The sequence below is a fragment of the Bufo bufo genome, chromosome 2 (assembly GCF_905171765.1).
Source record: "Bufo bufo chromosome 2, aBufBuf1.1, whole genome shotgun sequence".
NCBI lineage: Eukaryota > Metazoa > Chordata > Amphibia > Anura > Bufonidae > Bufo > Bufo bufo.
The window spans coordinates 540,407,452-540,430,206 of NC_053390.1; the positions used below are offsets into that span (position 1 = coordinate 540,407,452).

At 47.5% G+C, this 22,755-nt stretch overlaps 1 protein-coding gene across 1 annotated transcript in view; it reads right to left on the reverse strand.

Moving 5' to 3' along the window:
• Positions 1–22,755, reverse strand: part of LOC120990962 (neuronal acetylcholine receptor subunit alpha-7-like) — a 296,293-nt gene that overhangs the window by 130,393 nt on the left and 143,145 nt on the right. The window lies entirely within an intron of this gene.

Sequence of the window (22,755 nt, forward strand, 5' to 3'; positions counted from 1 at the left end):
GGCGAGCATGTTCGGCCGAACACCATTTTGACTTGAGCAGCCGAACACCGCGTGTGCTTGAGCACGATGCTCGAGTCTCCTCCCCGCAAGGTTTTTGGCTGCTACGCAGCCAATAAACATGCGGGGAAGTACTGACACTCACTCTAATGCTGTAGCAGTGTTGGTTACTGGCATTACAGGGATTAGCTGGCCGTAAAGCGTCATCAGGAGCCAGGGGCGTAGCTAATGGCTTATGGGCCCTGGTGCAAGAGTTCAGCTTTGGCCCCCCCTTCCCTCAGTACTTTGTGGCCAGGGGCAGGAAGCACAAGGCCTTCGTGCTGCCCGAGGCAAAAATTGAAACAGCACGCCCTTGAGCCAGAGGTGTAACTTGACCAGCATGCACTTTCTATAATACTGGTGTCTTCTTATGCACCACAAGGGTCTTTGGGCCCCCTCAGGCTCCTGGGCCCGGTAGCGACTGCTACCTCTGTACCCCCTATAGCTACGCCCCTGTCAGGAGCTATATAGCACCCGATGACACGTGGTTTGGCTCAGTCTTAGTCAGGGAGAGCTGGAGCAGAAGGGACAGATAGTGTAGGGACAGGATTTTTTTGTTTTGTTTTTTTTAGGCAGGGTTTAGTCTTGAAAGGTGTTAGAGACCCAAAAGTCTTTTTAAGGACTATTGTTTTATCTGGCTGCAATATATATTATTAGCGCAACCTGCGCTAAATTGCGTGCAATTTTTTGGCCGCTACTGACAGTGACACAACTTCTGCTACCTCTGTTGTGTTACATTTGCGCATCCTAAATATCTGTGACATTCAGCGCAATTGTTTGGCCGCTGGTGACAGTGACATTACTTGCGCTACATCTCATGTGTAACGTTTGCGCATCCTAAATATCTGTGACATTCAGTTACATTTTTTCGTTGCTGGTGACAGCGACATTACCTGCGCTACATCTCCTGTGTAATCTTTGTGCATTCTAAATATCTGTGACATTCAGTGTAATTTATTTGAGCATACACTTACAAAACCTGCGTTACTGTACATATTGACATACTTGCAAGCATATATACCATTTAATATGCTCAAGGCGAGCAGTAAGCGACGGGGAAGTGGCCATGCTGCTGATGGTGCACGCAGGGGCCATGGCCCTGGGAGCGGTGAAACTGTGCCTGCTGCCAGAGCACAAGAAACACACTCATCCACAATACCTAGCTTCATGTCCCAGTTTGCAGGGCAGCGCAGGACACCACTCTCGAAGTCACACCAGTGCGACCAGGTGGTCGGTTGGATTGCAGCAGATAATGCTTCCAGTCGGTTAAGCACCACCCTGTCTTCCACAAAGTCAAGTCTCAGTAGCCAAGAGTCTGGTCAACAGAATACTCACCCTGATCCTCCTTCCTCCCTCCATGGAGAGTCTTGGCAAACAAGTGATCCCACACTCGGATATTCCGAGGAGCTCTTTTCATCGCCATTCCTTCATTTGGCCCTCTCGTCAAGCCCGCTTGAAGAGGGACATGATGAGATCTTGTGCACTGATTCCCAAACTCTTAAGCACCCACAGTCAGAAAAAGATGAGAGTGGGTGAAGAGAAATGTGACTCCATCTTGTCTTCTCTTACATGTACAGAATTGTTATAACATCTCACCCACGCACTGTTTCACATCCTCCCGCTGTGAGTTAGGTTCACTTATCTGTCTCAGGACAGATTCTGGGAATATCCTAGAAATAGAACAAACGTTCTTGTTTTATTCAGGGTCATTCGGCGCAACTGCATACATTCTTATATGTGACTGAATAAAAACCTATTATTTCTACTCATTGCATGTATACATACCATAAAAGGATGTTCCGGTAGTATGTGTGTGAGCACCAATGTTTTTCTTTATGATTGGTTTAAACGCTGTTGTGATGCAAACTTTTCTACTGCCTATATAAGGCCACGCTATGGCACAATAAAGTTAGAGTGTTTCTCAGTGATACTTGTGTGTGTCTATTATTGCCAACTGAGAAACATCTCTCCTGACGTCAGTAACATCAAACCAAGGTGGTCGTAGAGGTCCAGAAAGGTCCAAATCCTTTCAGTTTGGGGGCTCTGTCCGGGATAGAGAAGGCCATCCTCGTGTCCGGTAAGAGAGATATCCCTTCTGTCCACTGCCCGGTCCGAGGGTACTGGCCACATCTCTACCCGTGAGTTTTTATTATGTATCCGGGATGCATCGTTAAGCCTTAAAAATATAAGTACTTGGAGTACTTTCATGAATAAGGCCGGCACTTGGAGTGTCACTCACGGAAAAAAATCTCAGGGAGATTTGTTTTGTGTCAGGGACACACCATAGGATCTCAGGGAGATCTATTCCGTAAGTTGTTTTGTGTCAGGGACACACCATAGGATCTCCGGGAGATCTATTTACTTTATCTAACTGTCAACAGAGATTTTTTAGTACCAGGGGTACATGTAAGAGAACAGTCTCAGGGAGACTGACCTACCTTGGTTTGATCCATATAGATAAGATTACTATTACTATAAAGTGATAAGATCAATTATTGATTATCTGTCTTGTTTTGTGGAGGTCTTGTCTGGGTGGTAAGTGTACAGACATACCTCCTTGTTACTATTGCTGTGTATTGTCATATATTATTATGGGTGGGCAAGGTTCAAAAGTGGAGTTTCCTCCTCCAAATGTAGGAGAAACATGTAAAGAATATGTTGCAAGGGTTAGTCCCACAAATTACTACCTTATCAATCCGTGGGTAGATAACTTGGCAAGATGGACAGAGTTTATTGACACATGTAGTCAATTTCCAGGTGACGGTGACAATAGTCCCTATCACATGGATATGGTCAAAGGACTGTGTTTGGGAGACAAAGTCGCCTGGCCACAATTTGACCCAGACCAACAGTGGGACACAACATATATGCAAAAAGGAGGAGAACAATGGTTAGAAATAGCATGTCATTGGTATGATAGGCCCACAAAAAAGGCCAAATCACCTAAAAAGGTACCCAATGACTCATATAAACACGATCTTGAGGCGGACCTCAGAAAGGGAAGAGAGAACAAAATCCTAGAAAAACCACCACCATATAAAACCCAGAGTGTAACCAAAAACCACACCGTGACTGATAAGAAATCGAGCATTCAGAAGCTCTACCCTTCTTTCTCAGAGGAGGAAATATTGGCTGCGGGTCATACTGTCCTGCAACCAGTGCCCACAGCACCCCGCCTGCCTGTGTCCTTGGTGGAACAGATATCAGCGTCTGTCTTTCAACAACCTGATTCTTCCACTGAAGCAACAGGAGGACAAGCGTCCACACCAATAGAATCACCCAGTGTTCGGGATAAAATTTATATGTTTAACAAATCACCCCCTAGTGTCTCATCAACGCAACATCTCCACCTACCCCCCCACAGGTTGTACAAAAAAACACACGTTTCACTGAAAAGACACAAAAGGGAGGAAGATAGGTTAACCAGTCCCGTCGCCCAACACACTAGGAGTAAAGAACAGGAGAAGGGACATGAGGATTCATTCCCCTTTATGACAATAGAAGATCAGTTAATGAAGAAACCCATAGAAATAGAGGACATCAATAGGATTATCAAACATTGTCCCAAACCCTCTACAGCACCATTAGGTACTATCACCTATCTGAAAAGGGCATGTAAGGGAAGAAATTACACACAGGAGGATATAAAGCTGATAGTGGATGGTATAATAGGGATGCACTCAGGGTGGGATTGGGTTAAAATACCCAGCATTAGCCTCATTCAGATAACCCCCGATGCTACTACCTACAGCCTGAACACAGAACAGGGCAGGAATAAGATGTGGGAAGAACTCACGGAACACATGAAAGAGGTTTTCAAACAGAGGTCCACCCTCCCCATAGCTGTAGCATGCAAACAAAAGAACAATGAGTCAGTTACTGACTTCTGGAAACAGTTCATAGACTGCTGGAAACACGAAGCAGGTCTCACAGTGACTAACCAAGATATAGTTTGGTTATCTCAACCTTTGTAAACCACCTATTGCCCAGTTGGATGCTTACCGTGAAACAAAACGTATCCTCCTGGACTTCTGATGACGTTGCGGATTTTGAAAAGCATTTATATGAGAAAGAGGCAGCAGGCTGTTTCGAGGTAAGGAAATCTATAACTACTCATGGGTATGCCGGCAACAGAAACAAGAGGGGATGGGGGAACAGGAACAGAGGCTATCAAGGTCAAGGTAACAGAGGTCCACCCCAGTCTCAGCAGAAACCTTACAGCCCAAATCAAACCCCTGAGCAGCAGCAGCCACCATCTGCCACTGTATGTTTTAAATGTGGTAAAGAGGGACACTGGGCGAGGCAATGCCCGTTGCCCAGACAACAGCGCTACTCAAACCCTGGCACTCAGCCCCAGGTAAGGGATAGCCAGAACTCAAGGTTTCCCATTGACTGGAACCAACAGGGTCAACACTGATGCTGCCCAGAGGACGGTACCCCCACTTTCACACAGGTCACAAAACATTGGAAAGACTCCCCTGTCATCCTCTTAACAGTAGCGGGGAGAACGGTAGGTTTCATGGTAGATAGCGGAGCCACGTCCAGTGTCCTGTGTAGGGATTTTTACAAAGGTCCTTTAAGAAAGTCCGATCTTGGGAATCAATGGGGTTCTTACAAAAACATACAAAACTGACCCACTGACACTTGAAACCATAGACGGAGATTACATCACAACACTTTCAGCATCATCCCTGAGTGTCCAGTAAACCTCTTAGGTAGAGATTTGTTCTGCAAGTTGAAACTCAAGTTTTTTGCATCTCAAGGAGGACTGGATGTGCGATCAGATCTCATACCTATTGCCAAACCCTCATCATCATCATCATCATTTTTTCCTACACTCACCACATTTGAGTCACAAGAATTGGAGGACATTGACCCTAACCTGTGGTCATCCGGAGACTATGACACAGGATTCATTGATTGTACTCCATATAGGGCCACACTCAGAGCAGATGCAACCACGGTGTACCAAAAACAATACCCACTATCAAAAGAGAAAATTGAACGGTTAAAGGGGTTATCCGAGTTAATAAAAAAATAAAAAAATCTTAAAACCCATCTGGATATACATATAATTTGGTTAAGCTAGATTTCATCAAGTTAAAACCCATATGTACACCTTTTCATGGTTCTGTCATTGCTTTGTTTACATGCTGAAGTACATGCTGAGGGGGCGTATAACAACAAAGCCTGATCTCTGCCTCATGAATATTTGTGGGCGTGAACAATCTGACCTTCCCCTCACCCTGCTCTGGACATCCTAACTTTGCATAAACCAGTCACAGATCATTCTGTCACATTGCAGAAACACAGGCTCTATGTATCTAAGCTCTATGGCAGCTCTGTGTATCTAAGCTCTATGGCAGCTCTGTGTATCTAAGCTCTATGGCAGCTCTGTGTATCTAAGCTCTATGGAAGCTCTGTGTATCTAAGCTCTATGGCAGCTATGTGTATCTAAGCTCTATGTATCTAATCTATATGGCAGCTCTATGTATCTAAGCTATATGGCAGCTTTGTGTATCTAAGCTCTATGGCAGCTCTGTGTATCTAAGCTCTATGTATCTAATCTATATGGCAGCTCTATGTATCTAAGCTCTATGGCAGCTCTGTGTATCTAAGCTCTATGGCAGCTCTGTGTATCTAAGCTCTATGGCAGCTCTGTGTATCTAAGCTCTATGGCAGCTCTGTGTATCTAAGCTCTATGGCAGCTCTGTGTATCTAAGCTCTATGGCAGCTCTGTGTATCTAAGCTCTATGGCAGCTCTGTGTATCTAAGCTCTATGTATCTAATCTATATGGTAGCTCTATGTATCTAAGCTATATGGCAGTTCTGTGTATCTAAGCTCTATGGCAGCTCTGTGTATCTAAGCTCTATGGCAGCTCTGTGTATCTAAGCTCTATGGCAGCTCTGTGTATCTAAGCTCTGAGGCAGCTCTGTGTATCTAAGCTCTGAGGCAGCTCTGTGTATCTAAGCTCTGAGGAAGCTCTTTGTATGTAAGCTCTGAGGCAGCTCTGTGTATCTAAGCTGTATGTATCTAATATAACTTAGATAGATATAGGTGTCATATATGACACCTATATCTATCTAAGCTATATTACAGCCATATCTATGTTGACTATATACTATGTAGTCACTGTCCCCCCTCCCCCCCATACACAATGCAGTGTCCCCCACCCCTCCATACACACAATATACATAATATACACAATGCAGTGTCCCCCACCCCTCCATACACACAATGCAGTGTCCCCCACCCCTCCATACACACAATATACACAATGCAGTGTCCCCCACCCCTCCATACACACAATGCAGTGTCCCCCACCCCTCCATACACACAATGCAGTGTCCACCACCCCTCCATACACACAATTCAGTGTCCCCCTCCCCCACCCCATACACACAATACACACAATGCAGTGACCCCCACCCCATACACACAATGCAGTGTCCCCCACCCCTCCATACACACAATACACACAATGCAGTGTCCCCCACCCCTCCATACACACAATATACACAATGCAGTGTCCCCCACCCCTTCATACACACAATATACACAATGCACTGTCCCCCACCCCTCCATACACACAATATACACAATGCAGTGTCCCCCACCCCTCCATACACACAATACACACAATGCAGTGTCCCCCACCCCTCCATACACACAATACACACAATGCAGTGTCCCCCACCCCTCCATACACACAATGCAGTGTCCCCCTCCCCCACCCCATACACCCAATACACACAATGCTGTGTCCCCCACCCCTCCATACACACAATGCAGTGTCCCCCACCCCTCCATACACACAATGCAGTGTCCCCCTCCCCCACCCCATACACACAATGAAGTGTCCCCCACCCGTCCATACACACAATACACACAATGCAGTGTCCCCCACCCCTCCATACACACAATGCAGTGTCCCCCTCCCCCACCCCATACACACAATGAAGTGTCCCCCACCCCTCCATACACACAATACACACAATGCAGTGTCCCCCACCCCTCTATACACACAATGCAGTCTCCCCCACCCCTCCATACACACAATACAGTGTCCCCCACCTTCCTCTTCCTGGGATATCTAAGAGCCCAGGCAGAAGCACATGTCTTTACTCTCCAGTGTAAACAGCAGGGAGGGCGGGTCTTTCATCTGATTGGCTGTCCTGACTTGCCTTCTCCCTTTTATTGGCTGAGCTGCTTATCCTTCATTCCTGCTCCTGGATCACAGCAATACAGCGACTGGCAGCACCTGGGTAACCCTTTCCTTATCAGAGCTCTCCTGTACACTCTTTCAGTGCAACACAGGAGCTTCTGTTTTGCACAGTACTATCAGCCCTGCTGCTCTATTGATATGCTAATGAGATCACGGCAGCCAGATACAGGAGAGAGGGGGCGGGCACCAAAGGCTCTGACATCTCGTTTACAGAGCTGGGCCACTCCCTCAAGCAGGGAGAAGCTTGTAAACGAGACGTCAGCACCAGAGAAGGGTTGATGACGTCGGGGGTCACATGATTCAAATCAGCAGTGTGGAAACAGTGCAAAATCAATAAAGTGAGTACATGATACAGGAATTCCTACAGACCGGAGTCCTAGAGGACACTGTCTCACCATACACTAGACCCATCAATCCGGTGACGAAGGCCGATGGTACGGTAAGATTTGTACAAGACTTAAGGGCAATTAATAGTCTCATCATCCCTATTGCGCCCATTGTACCTGATGTGACACAACTGCTCTCAGCCATCCCAGCAGATGCTGTCTGTTTCAGCGTGATAGACCTGAAAAATGCTTACTTCTCTATCCCGGTTGACAAGCAGTCCAGACTCCTTTTTGCTTTTTCCTTTGAGGGTCGGATGCCCCAGGGATATGCTGATTCACCTGTAGTGTACAGCATTGTCCTCCAAGCCAGTTTAAAACCATGGCACCACCCCCCCCCCCCCCCCCGGGTTCTGTACTCTTGCAATACGTGGATGATTTGTTATTGTGCAGTCTGTCAGAGGAGGCCAATGTAACAGATGGTTTATCTTTGTTGAAATGGTTGTCTGAATGTGGACATAAGGTGTCACGCAAGAAAATGCAATGGTGTAAAAAGCAAGTTGAATACTTGGGCTTTGTTCTCACAAAGGGAGAAAAGAGAATCAGCACAGAAAGAGTCCAGTCTGTTGCGGGCCTGGTCACCCTGCACACCAAGAAAGAAATGTTATCTTTCCTTGGTATGATAAACTACTGCAGATAGTGGATTCCTGATTGCTCCTATTATGACAATGTAATGAGACAAGCCACTCTGGCAGACATGCCAGATCTCATCAGGTGGTCTGAAGAAATGTTTAATGCATTTGATTATTTGAAATGTTCTTTAATGACAAGTCCAGGTTTGGGCCTCCCTGACTACAAACTCACAATCCACGTATATGCTCGACAAAATTGTAAAACCATGGCGGGTGTGCTGACACAATATCACAGAGGCGAGTTACATCCTTGTGCCTTTTTCTCGAAGGTGGTTCCGGCATCCATCCAAGGAATGCCGGCCTGTCTGAGATCTCTTGCAGCCTTTGCTATGATGGTTAGGCTTGCAACGCCACTTCTCAAAGGCATACACACACAGCACATGTCCGCACAAAGACTATCTGGATATGAGATTCTACTCCTCAGCAATCTCTCCCTCCAAATCAAATACACAACACACACCTCAGTTCCAGCACCTATCTTGAATGCCCTATTAGGACTTAAAGGACCTGGGGATCACTTGACAGAGTCACATGATTGTATACACGCCATACAACATGAGACATCACCCCGCTCTGATTTACAATCTGTACCAGTAGAAGGGGCTCCTGATGTTTTTGTTGATGGATCCTGCAGCAGACCAAATGACAACACTTATCATGCAGGATATGCTATTGTTATGCTACCCGATGTTGTCCTGGAAGCCAGACCCATCACATACCAATCTGCACAAGCAGCAGAATTAATTGCACTCACGAGAGCATGCATACTACATGAAGGCAAGCCAGTCACCATTTGCACTGACAGCAGGTACGCACATGGAGTGGTCTGGGACCATGGGGTCATTTGGCAAAGGAGAGGATTCATTGCAGCTGATGGTAAGCACATCTCACATTCACAACTTGTCATACAACTTTTAGAAGCCATAAGATTGCCCTCACAGATTGCAATTGTCCACTGCAGGGCGCATACTGGTGGTAAAGATCATGTGTCCCAAGGCAATGCCCTGGCAGACGCGGAGGCCAAGAAGGCTGCACTGATGGCCCCGGCCACATTGCAAATGGTGAAATTAGTACCTCCTTCACTTGAGTTAACTCAGATGCTTGTGGATCTCCAGTCCTCAGCTACTGACGATGAAATGGCCGATTGGTGTTATCCAATCTTGCAGAAGAATCCTAGGACAGGATTAATCTGCAAAGAGGGGAAACCATGCATACCACAGCACAGCTCCCCTCTGTTCATTGCACATTTTCATGGAGTAGGACACAACAGCATTCAAACAACACACATGCTGCTAGCACAGAATTCCTATATTACAGGCATTAAACAGTTAGTGTCAGATTATGTGGGAAGGTGTATCACATGTTTGAGGAACAACCCAAACACCAATGTCAAAGTCCCACATCAACACCTTGATTACCCCACCACTTCTTTTACACATCTGCAGGTAGACTTCACACACATACCTAGACAGAAAGGTAGACAAGAATATAAAAAAAAGGGGGTCAGTCAGCACATCCCATAGCACCGCAATATTGCAAATGCTATAGCAGCCAGTTAGAGATATTTGGCAAATCATTTTGTACAAAATTATCTGAGCCCGTCCGCCGAACGCCAAGGCAATCCCTAGTTAGACGGGTTCCTAACACCATATACCTGTCATGTGCCATGGCGGCTAACATACAATTCAGAAGGTGTAGGTTCCACTCACATGCTGGGCTCACCTGGATTTCTGTCATTTTCGGTGCCAAAATGGCCTCCATTGGATCCAGGGAAGACATGAACCAGCATGCACGCTGGGCCCACTCCACCCCACCCCCGGCGCCACATGGTCACCAAGGACTGCAATGAGAGTCCACACACTATCTCTCTCCTGGTGCCATATGGTTTCAGTGAGTGAGGGGGAGTGGGCCAAGCTATATACTAACACTAATTAAAATCACCCTGTGAGACAAACGAGCTGGTCAGTAGACAAGAATATGCCTTGGTCATAGTTGACATGTTCTCAAGATGGCCAGAGGTCTACCCTACAAGATCAGAAGATGCCAAAACAGTAGCAAGGATGCTGACACATGACATCATTCCAAGGTGGGCCTGTCCATTGGTAATTGAATATGACCAAGGGCCAGCTTTCACCTCAAAGGTAAACAAGGAGCTGACAAGACTCCTTAAGGTTTAATGGAAATTTCATATCCCATACCACCCACAAAGCTCCGGCATTGTGGAACGCAGGAACAGAATCCTAAAAGATAAATTGAGAAAGGCAACAGGGGGCACATTTGAGAAATGGAAAGATATACTGCCAATAGTCTTAGCTGAGATCAGGATGACGCCTAATAAAAAGCTAGGGATATCACCATTTGAGATACTTATGGGGAGACCTTTTCCTACACCATGGGCAAAGAACCCTCTGGTAGTATAGGAAGGGGACCTCGACCTCATTAGAGAAGAATATGTAACCAGATTGATTAAAACCCTAAGTGAAATTGAGGAAAAAGTTGCTTGTAAGTCTCCTTGTCTTCCACAGGAACCAACTCACCCATTCCAAGTGGGAGATATCGTGCTGATAAAGAAATTAAAAAAAGGAAAATTCGCAGGAGACTTCACCTACGGACCACCGACTACAGTGGAAGCCGCTTCCCGCACAGCAGTACTCATGGAAGAAGCACCTACTTGGATCCACGCCACCAGAGTGAAACTGGTAAAGGAGGCACCCCAAAAGGAGGTAATAACGGGGACAGACAGTCCTGACCTCGAAAAAAGGACAAAGTGAGGTACTAACGGGAGCAGACAGCTCTGACCTCCACCAGGATGCACTACCTCAATTCTGGAAGATGGCACAGACGGTCCACTTGGACTGTGGGATTACTGACTATCCTAATGACTCTGCCGGAGGATAACAAAGCTGAAGTTGCTATAACTCAGAAAGGTGGAATCACTACCTTCTGGTACAATTCCTCCAGTACTCAAGTTGCAACTTACTCCTTCTGTTTATGCAGCATAATGAAGTGCAGTCCTTCCACAAGATACGGCAACCACTATAAGAATGGACAGGCTTATATCTGTATCACTGACCCTTATTGGGGTAATAGATGAGCATACTGGGGGTCAGTAGGATGGAATACAGGAGAAGACTGGGGGTATAAACCACAGAATGCCCTTAATCGAAAGGATAAGAATGGTAAATCCTTGATTAGTAGAATGACAATTATCAATGGAGGGGACTGTCACATAGATGTTAGCCGATATCCTACAGGGTGGGCATGCCCTAAGATGGTGTCTGAGATGAAAATAATTATAAACATAGAAAACCCCAACAAAGGTGATGAAGGAGATTACGTGCTGGGATGGTACTTTCACGACATAGGGGGGGCAGAGATTTCAATGGTCACCAAACACTTTGAAATAAGAGATATGTGTCAATCCTCAGAATGGACATACCCTCAGAAACAAACATACCCTCTAAAAACCCATATACAGCCCCTAGGAAACATACTGGCTATTTCTGACCCTACCTATGAGGATACCCTGGCAGCAGAAACTGGGGTCTCTGATGCCAACCTATGGTTAGAATGGATGAAGTACAGTGCAGCTTCAGTAAATAAAAGTAATTGTTATATATGTGGGACCGCTAAGCCTCACCTAGGTACTGTGCCCTTAATATTGCCCTCTAATGTTGAGGAATGTTTTTTTTTGCAATTATTCTCAAATTCATCTAGTAACCAGTCTGTATGTGAAGAATGGAAGCAAAAATATCCACTCCTCATAAAAACTCCCCGCCCTGGTGCAGGTATACATATCTATCCTGGTAACTATACCTGCCACAGAGGGGGAGATCAAGGAAGATCCCTGGGTAATTTCACTGAAGGATACTGTGCGACTTACAGTGAAACAGATACCTCCCTCACACAGAATAAAGTATACTCGATTGGGGATGTATATTGGATCTGTGGGGATGGAAAGATAAGATCTAGACTAGAGGGTTCCTGGAAAGGTGAATGTGCTCTTGCTAAAGCCATAATGAATATACACATATTTAGTGAACAAGAGACCCCTAGTGTAGGAAGAGTGACAAGGACCAAAAGATCACTCCCCATGGGTAGTTTTGATCCTCATGTGTATATAGAAGCAATAGGCGTCCCAAGAGGGGTCCCTGATGAATTCAAGGCCAGAGGTCAGGTGGCAGCAGGATTTGAATCCATAATTCCCCACATAACAATCAACAGAAATGTAGACTGGATCAACTATATTTACTATAATCAACAAAGGTTTGTAACTACACCAGGGATGCGTTACAAGGTGTAGCAGAACAGTTACAGGCAGATTCCATTATGACATTTCAAAACCGCATGGTACTCGATATGATACTTGCAGAAAGAGGTGGTGTTTGTAAGGTATTGACGGACCCCTCATCATGCTGCACGTTCATACCCAACAACACCAGCCCTAATGGTAAGGTCACACTGGCAATAAAGAAACTCGAGGATTTATCAATAGGGATGAGTGAACCCGAACTGTATAGTTCGGGTTCGTACTGAATTTTGGGGGGTCCATGACACGGACCCGAACCCGAACATTTTCGTAAAAGTCCGGGTTCGGGTTCGGTGTTCGGCGCTTTCTTGGCGCTTTTTGAAAGGCTGCAAAGCAGCCAATCAACAAGCGTCATACTACTTGCCCCAAGAGGCCATCACAGCCATGCCTACTATTGGCATGGCTGTGATTGGCCAGTGCAGCATGTGACCCAGCCTCTATTTAAGCTGGAGTCACGTAGCGCCGCACGTCACTCTGCTATGATCAGTGTAGGGAGAGGTTGCAGCTGCTGTTAGGGCGAGATTAGACAGTGATTAACTCTGCAAAAACACTTAATTCAGTGATCGATCTACAGCTGTGGATCATTGAACTGCTGCTATTTAATTGCTCACTGTTTTTAGGCTGCCCAGAGCGTTTTTATGTCACTTTTTTCTTGGGTGATTGGCGGCCATTTTGTGTCTTGTGGTGCGCCAGCACAAGCTGCCACCAAGTCCATTTAACCATCAATAGTGTGGTTATTTTTTTGCTATATCCTACATCAGGGGCTTGGCTGTGCTTGCTATTTTATTGAGGGGTAAAATACAATTGGCCAAAATAGCAGTACCCTAAATCTGGTGTTTCAGCTGTGGCTAGCCAATTGTAATACTGTCTGCTGTCTGCCGAAGCACAGTTTTTGTTCTGGGTTGAATACAATTCCCAACTTAGCAATCCCCTAAGTATTTTTTTTCTGCTACTGTATCAGGCCAAGTTTAAATTGATCCATAAAAGGGTATATTAGATTTAAGGTGCGGATAGTGTCATCCTCAATAACTTCACACGCTACCGTGCATTTCCAAGTTTAAATAATTCTGTCCGTAAACGTATACCTGTCACCCAGCGCCTAAATAATAGGCCTAAAATTTATATTCAGCTAAATCTGTGTTTATTGCTGAGGCTGGTCAATTTATTTAGTGTCCGCCAAAGCACAGTTTTTGTTCTGGGTTGAATACAATTCCCAACTTAGCAATTCCCTAAATCAGTGGTTTCTGCTGTATCAGGCCAACTTTAAATCTATCCATAAAAGGGTATATTAGATTGAAGGTGCGGATAGGGTCATCCTCAATAACTTCACCTCAATAACTTCACACGCTACCGTGCATTTCCAAGTTTAATTCTGTCCGTAAAAGGGATACCTGTCATCAAGCGCCTAAATACTAGGCCTACAATTTATATTCAATCTGTCGTTACTGTTGTGCCTGTATTAGTGTAATACGGTACCTAAATAGATAGCCAGATAGTGTTAGGTGCCTGTAAAAAAAGGCCTGAATTTGAATTCAATACATTGGGCCAAATAATTTTTTTCTTATTGTGGTGAACGGTAACAATGAGGAAAACATCTAGTAAGGGACGCGGACATGGTTGTGGTGGTGTTAGTGGACCCTCTGGTGCTGGGAGAGGACGTGGCCATTCTGCCACAGCCACACGTCCTAGTGAACCAACTACCTCAGGTCCCAGTAGCCAGCAGAATTTACAGCGATATTTGGTGGGGCCCAATGCCGTTCGAAGGATGGTAAGGCCTGAGCAGGTACAGGCATTAGTCAATTGGGTGGCCGACAGTGGATCCAGCACGTTCACATTATCTCCCACCCAGTCTTCTGCAGAAAGTGCACAGATGGCGCATGAAAACCAAGCCCATCAGTCTGTCACATCATCCCCATGCATATCAGGGAAACTGTCTGAGCCTCAAGTTATGCAGCAGTCTCTTATGCTGTTTGAAGACTCTGCTGGCAGGGTTTCCCAAGGGCATCCACCTAGCCCTTCCCCAGGGGTGGAAGAGATAGAATGCACTAACGCACAACCACTTATGTTTCCTAATGATGAGGACATGGGAATACCACCTCAGCACGTCTCTGATGATGACGAAACACAGGTGCCAACTGCAGACTGAACAGGAGGTCAGGGAGGAAGACTGGGTGGAAGACAATGCAGGGGACGATGAGGTCCTAGACCCCACATAGAATGAAGGTCGTGCCACTGACTTTCAGAATTCGGAGGAAGAGGCAGTGGTGAGACCAAGCCAACAGCGTAGCAAAAGTGGGAGCAGTGGGCAAAAGCAGAACACCCGCCGCCAAGAGAGTCCGTCTGCTATTGGCCACCGCCATCTGGGACCCAGCACCCCAAAGACAGCTTCAAGGAGTTCCCTGGCGTGGCAGTTCTTCAAACAATGTGCTGACGACAAGACCCGAGTGGTTTGCAATCTGTGCCATCAGAGCCTGAAGCAAGGCATTAACGTTCTGAACCTTAGCACAACCTGCATGACCAGGCACCTGCATGCAAAGCATGAACTGCAGTGGAGTAAACACCTTAAAAACAAGGAACTCACTCAGGCTCCCCCTGCTACCTCTTCTGCTGCTGCCGCCTCGGCCTCTTCCTCCACCTCTGGAGGAACATTGGCACCTGCCGCCCAGCAAACAGAGGATGTACCACCAACACCACCACCACTTCCGTCACCAAGCATCTCAACCATGTCACACGGCAGCGTTCAGCTCTCCATCTCACAAACATTTGAGAGAAAGCGTAAATTCCCACCTAGCCACCCTCGATCCCTGGCCCTGAATGCCAGCATTTCTAAACTACTGGCCTATGAAATGCTGTCATTCAGGCTGGTGGACACAGACAGCTTCAAATAGCTCATGTCGCTTGCTGTCCCACAGTATGTTGTTCCCAGCCGCCACTACTTCTCCAAGACAGCCGTGCCTTCCCTGCACAACCAAGTATCCGATAAAATCAAGTGTGCACTGCGGAACGCCATCTGTGCCAAGGTCCACCTAACCACAGATACGTGGGCCAGTAAGCACGGCCAGGGACGCTATATCTCCCTAACTGCACACTGGGTAAATGTAGTGGCGGCTGGGCCCCAGGCGAAGAGCTGTTTGGCGCACGTCCTTCCGCCGCCAAGGATCGCAGGGCAACATTCTTTGCCTCCTGTTGCCTCCTCCTCCTACTCGGCTTCCTCCTCCTCTTCTCCCACCTGCTCATCCAGTCAGCCACACACCTTCACCACCAACTTCAGCACAGCCCGGGGTAAACGTCAGCAGGCCATTCTGAAACTCATATGTTTGGGGGACAGGCCCCACACCGCACAGGAGTTGTGGCGGGGTATAGAACAACAGACCGACGAGTGGCTGCTGCCGGTGAGCCTCAAGCCCGGCCTGGTGGTGTGCGATAATGGGCGAAATCTCGTTGCAGCTCTGGGACTAGCCGGTTTGACGCACATCCCTTGCCTGGCGCATGTGCTGAATTTGGTGGTGCAGAAGTTCATTCATAACTACCCCGACATGTCAGAGCTGCTGCATAAAGTGCGGGCCATCTGTGCGCGCTTCCAGCGTTCTCATCCTGCCGCTGCTCGCCTGTCTGCGCTACAGCGTAACTTCGGCCTTCCCGCTCACCGCCTCATATGCGACGTGCCCACCAGGTGGAACTCCACCTTGCACATGCTGGACAGACTGTGCGAGCAGCAGCAGGCCATAGTGGACTGTGCAGCTGCAGCACGCACGGGTCAGTCGCACTGCGGAACAGCACCACTTCACCACCAATGACTGGGCCTACATGCGAGACCTGTGTGCCCTGTTGCGCTGTTTCGAGTACTCCACCAACATGGCCAGTGGCGATGATGCCGTTATCAGCGTTACAATACCACTTCTATGTCTCCTTGAGAAAACACTTAGGGCGATGATGGAAGAGGAGGTGGCCCAGGAGGAGGAGGAGGAGGAAGAGGGGTCATTTTTAGCACTTTCAGGCCAGTCTCTTCGAAGTGACTCAGAGGGAGGTTTTTTGCAACAGCAGAGGCCAGGTACAAATGTGGCCAGACAGGGCCCACTACTGGAGGACGAGGAGGACGAGGATGAGGAGGAGGATGAGGATGAAGCATGTTCACAGCGGGGTGGCACCCAACGCAGCTCGGGCCCATCACTGGTGCGTGGCTGGGGGGAAACGCAGGACGATGACGATACGCCTCCCACAGAGGACAGCTTGTCCTTACCTCTGGGCAGCCTGGCACACATGAGCGACTACATGCTGCAGTGCCTGCGCAACGACAGCAGAGTTGCCCACATTTTAACGTGTGCGGACTACTGGGTTGCCACCCTGCTGGATCCCTGGTACAAAGACAATGTGCCCACCTTACTTCCTGCACTGGAGCGTGATAGGAAGATGCGCGAGTACAAGCGCACGTTGGTAGACGCGCTACTGAGAGCATTCCCAAATGTCACAGGGGAACAAGTGGAAGCCCAAGGCGAAGGCAGAGGAGGAGCAAGAGGTCGCCAACGCAGCTGTGTCACGGCCAGCTCCTCTGAGGGCAGGGTTAGCATGGCAGAGATGTGGAAAAGTTTTGTCAACACGCCACAGCTAACTGCACCACCACCTGATACGGAACGTGTTAGCAGGAGGCAACATTTCACTAACATGGTGGAACAGTACGTGTGCACACCCCTCCACGTACTGACTGATGGTTCGGCCCCATTCAACTTCTGGGTCTCCAAATTGTCCACGTGGCCAGAGCTAGCCTTTTATGCCTTGGAGGTGCTGGCCTGCCCGGTGGCCAGCGTTTTGTCTGAACGTGTATTCAGCACGGCAGGGGGCGTCATTACAGACAAACGCAGCCGCCTGTCTACAGCCAATGTGGACAAGCTGACGTTCATAAAAATGAACCAGGCATGGATCCCACAGGACCTGTCCATCCCTTGTGCAGATTAGACATTAACTACCTCCCCTTTACCATATATTATTGTACTCCAGGGCACTTCCTCATTCAATCCTATTTTTATTTTCATTTTACCATTGTATTGCAGGGCAACCCAAAGTTGAATGAACCTCTCCTTTGTCTGGGTGCCGGGGCCTAAAAATATCTGACAGTGGCCTGTTCCAGTGTTGGGTGACGTGAAGCATGATTCTCTGCTATGACATGAAGCCTTAATCTCTGCTATGGGACCTCTCTCCTCTGTCTGGGTGCCGGGGCCTAAATATATGACAATGGACTGTTCCAGTTTTGGCTGACGTGAAGCCTGATTCTCTGCTATGACATGAAGACTGATTCTCTGCTGACATGAAGCCTGATTCTCTGTTATGGGACCTCTCTCCTCTGTCTGGGTGCCGGGGCCTAAATATATGACAATGGACTGTTCCAGTTTTGGCTGACGTGAAGCCTGATTCTCTGCTATGACATGAAGACTGATTCTCTGCTGACATGAAGCTTGATTCTCTGCTATGGGACCTCTCTCCAATTGATATTGGTTAATTTTTATTTATTTTATTTTTATTTTTATTCATTTCCCTATCCACATTTGTTTGCAGGGAATTTAACTACATTTTGCTGCCTTTTGCAGCCCTCTAGCCCTTTCCTGGGCTGTTTTACAGGCTTTTTAGTGCCGAAAAGTTCGGGTCCCCATTGACTTCAATGGGGTTCGGGTTCGGGGCGAAGTTCGGGTCGGGTTCGGATCCCGAATACGAACATTTCCGGGTAGTTCGGCCGAACATCCAGGTGTTCGCTCAACTCTATTTATCAATCGAGCTCAAAAGAAACTCAGGTATCGATACCCTTGCGATCAGTATTTTGGCTGGCTCACTACCTGGAAACAGGCACTTGTACATTTGGGAATCATTATCCTGATAATTATTATAGTAATAGCATTAGTTCCAACATGTATCATACCATGTGTACGGAAACTGATAATGAAAGGAGTATCAAATATGTCATTTTATGAGACTCTGCTGCCTAATCCTGAAGACAACTCACATGAAGGATATAGAAAATATCTCGCGGTATACAGGGAAAAGGGCAAGGGTAAGAACCATATTATCTAAGAAATTTGGTTCTAAGAGGGGATTGAAGAGAAATGTGACTCCATCTTGTCTTCTCTTACATGTACAGAATTGTTATAACATCTCACCCACACACTGTTTCACATCCCCCCGCTGTGAGTTAGGTTCACTTATCTGTCTCAGGACAGATTCTGGGAATATCCTAGAACTAGAACAAACGTTCTTGTTTTATTCAGGGTCATTCGGCACAACTGCGTACATTCTTATATGTGACTGATTAAAACCTATTATTTCTACTCATTGCACGTATACATACTGTGTGGCGAAACCGACCTCGCCACTGGGTTTTGGAGAGGACTGGCTGCTGGCCTCTTGCCCCAGGATTATGGGCCATATACTAACTTTTAAACCCCTGAACCGATTCAAGTGAATTTTGGATAGGTTTGTCCCCAAGTTATACTGTTTAAATTGATGTAAGTTATATGTATGGCCAATGTAAACTCACAAAGTTGTAACAATTTATAATAAGTGTAACTTGTCAGCTTGGGAGGAAAATGCTGGGTGTGTTTCTATTGTGCCATTGTCCCATTGTGTGTTTAAATGGTGATGTCTGTTCTGTTGTCCTCACATGTGTATTGGCGATCTCCCTTTGTCCTCAGAGATAATTGGATTGCTCCTCAGGTTGTCTCCGGGACAGAGAGGAGGAGACCATGATGCATTGTGGGGATATGTTGTATTTGTCCTATGTCACAGTCTTCATTCTGGTCCTCTGGGGGCGTGAATGATTGGTTGCTGTAGTTACTTTGTATGTGTTGTAAATTACTGATTGGTTGTATTTCAAACCCCTGTGGGCAGTACTATGTTTGTGGTTTATGAATAAAAGAGGCTGTACGTGAAGTACAGTCAGACCACTGCTTGACCCTCAACACGGAGCCTTGTCTCGTTATTGGGGGGATTCACTGTATGCTGTTAGAAGACCGATTGCCAGAAGTGTAAGCTGATCCCTGTTCGTCTGCTAGCAGCTATTCGTGAGGTTCCAGTTTGGAGTGCTATTTTGTATCCAGTTTGGGACATTGGTGTTCTGCAGTAGCTGGGCCTGTCTCTCAGAAAAGGGGCATATCGCCTGAACGGATTTTAACCCCTTGTCTGCTGAAACGGTCCGTTACACATACCATAAAAGGATGTTCTGGTAGTATGTGTGTGAGCACCAATGTTTTCCTTTATGATTTGTTTAAACGCTGTTGTTATGCAAACTTTTCTACTGCCTATATAAGGCCACGCTATGGCACAATAAAGTTAGAGTGTTTCTCAGTGATACTTGTGTGTCTATTATTGCCAACTGAGAAACATCTCTCCTGACGTCAGTAACATCAAACCAAGGTGGTCGTAGAGGTCGAGAAAGGTCCAAATCCTTTCAGTGGGGAGCGGCAATTAGTGTTTTACGAGGTGGATGATGATCATGAGACACAGTTGCCAATAAGTCAACAGCAATTAGTGTCTCAAGAGGTTCATGATGAGGATGAGACACAGTTGTCAATAAGTGAGGTTCTTGTTAGGTCAACAAGTCAGGAGGATGACCAGAGTGAGGAAGTGGAAAAGGAGGTGGTGGATGATGAAATCACTGACCCAACCTGGGAAGGTGGCAAGCAGAGCCACACCAAACACGCCCGCAACTGTTCAACCGGAGCACCCCCTTGCGGCAATCTCCCTTGCCAAGGGGTAGGTGCTCCGCAGTCTGGCGCTTTGAGGAAAGTGTGGACGATAAAAGAATTGTTATTTGCAACCTGTGCCGTACCAAAATGAGCAGGGGCGTGAACACTAGCCACCTCACCACCACCAGCATGATCCGCCACATTGCATCAAAGCACCCTAATAGGTGGGCCGAACGCCTGGGTCCACAATCAGTGTCTGCGGGTCACACAACTGCCTCCTCTTCCCCTGTGTTACATGCTGGCCAATCCCCTGTCCAAGACGCAGGACCACCTGTCCAAGATGCCTCCCGCCCTGCACCTGGATCTTCTCAAGCAGCAGCATCTAGCACATCCACTTCTGTGTCCCAGCGCAGCGTACAGATGTTCATACCCCAGGCCTTTGAACGGAAGTGCAAATACCCAGCCACCCAGCCACCCACCCACAGGCCATATCACTAAATACGCAACTTTCCAAATTACTGGCTCTGGAAATGTTGCCATTTAGGTTTGTGGACACTGAGGCCTTCCGCATCCTGATGTCAGTGTCCGTCCCTCATTACGCAGTCCCCAGCCACCACTATTTTTCACATTGTGCTGTGCCCGCCTTACACCAACATGTGTCCCATAACATCACACATGCCCTGAACAACGCAGTTACTGGGAAGGTCCACTTAACCATGGACACATAGACAAGTGCATTCGGCCAGGGACGCTACATTTCCCTGACGGCACACTGGTTGAACGTTGTGGAGACCGGGAGCGAGTCATACCCAGGGATGGCACAGGTGCTACCGACGCCAAGGATTGATGGCCCTACGTCGATCAGGGTTTCCGCCAGCACCTACGCTAGTGGCTCCAACACCCACTTCTCCTCCTCTGCCTCCTCCACTTCCACCTCCGAATTATCCGCGTGCAGCACCAGTCAGTCATCAGTTGGTAGCTGGAAGCAGTGTAGCACTGCAGTGGGGAAGCGGTAACGTGCTGAAGCTGATATGCTTAGGGGACAAACAGCACACCGCCGCAGAGCTGTGGTAGGGGATAATAGACCAGACTGAGCTGTGGCTCTCGCCACTCAACCTAGAACCAGGCATGGTTGTGTCTGATAATGGCCGTAACTTGGTGGCGGCTTTGGAGCTCGGCAAGCTCACACACGTACCATGCCTAGCCCATGTGTTCAACTTAGTGGTTCAACGATTTCTCAAAACCTAGCCCAATTTGCATGAGCTACTGGTGAAGGTGTGCCGCATGTGTGCCCATTTCCGAAAGTCATCTACAGCTGCCACCGCCTGGCAACACTGCAGCAGCACTTGCAATTGCCAGCTCACCGACATGTTGGCCAGGCTTTGTGAGCAGCAGACGGCAGTAGTGGAATACCAGGTGCAACATGGTCGTCGCCTTTCCAGTCAGCTTCCGCTCTTCACAAGCGACGAGTGGGCATGGATGTCTGACCTCTGTGAGGTTTCACGCAACTTTGAGGAATCAACACAGATGGTGAGCGGCGATGCCGCTATTATCAGCGTGACCATCCCACTTCTGTGTCTACTGAAACTCTCGCTGCTCACAATGAAGGCGGACACTTTGCATGTGGAAGAGGTGGAAATGGGGGAAGACAGTACACAGGGTGGTAGCCTGACCACCCTCAGTTCGTCTTCTCAGCGCGAATTGGAGCATGAGGAGGAGGAGGAGCAGGAGACGGTTGCCTCCGCTACAGAGGGTAGTACCCATAACAGGTTTATTCCATCTGTTCAGCGTGGATGGGCCGAAGAGGAGGAAGAGGATGAGCAGATTGAGAGTCATCCTCCTGATGAGGACAGCGAAATCTTGTCTGTTGGGACTCTGGCACACATGGCTGACTTTATGTTATGCTGCCTTTCCCGTGACCCTCGCGTTATACGCATTTTGGCTAACACCAATTACTGGTTGTTCACCCTCTTGACCCCCGCTACAAAGAGAACTTCTCATCTGTCATTCCTGTGGTGGAGAGGACTAGCAAAATGGTGCAATACCAGAAAGTCCTTGTGGATAAATTGCTCCAAAAATTTCCAACTGACAACGCTGGCGGCAAAGTACGTAGTTCCTTGGGCATCCAAGGAGGGGAGACGAGGGGAACACACAGCAGTTCCAACAAAGGCATGGCATCACTCTCCAAGGCCTGGGACAGTTTCATGACACCCCGCCAGCACCCCCACCCTGATGTGCGGCCTAGTGTCACAAGGAACTAAAAGTTTTGGAAGATGGTGAAGGAGTGCATAGCAGACCATGTCAGCATCCTCAGTGATCCCTCTGTGCCTTACAACTATTGAGTGTCCAAGATGGACACGTGGCACGAACTGGTGCTGGCCTGCCCTGCTGCCAGCGTTTTGTCAGAGCGGGTATTTAGTGCTGCTGGGGGCATAATAACTGATAAGCACATCCGCCTGTCAAATGAAAATTCTGACAGGTTAACTCTTATCAAAATGA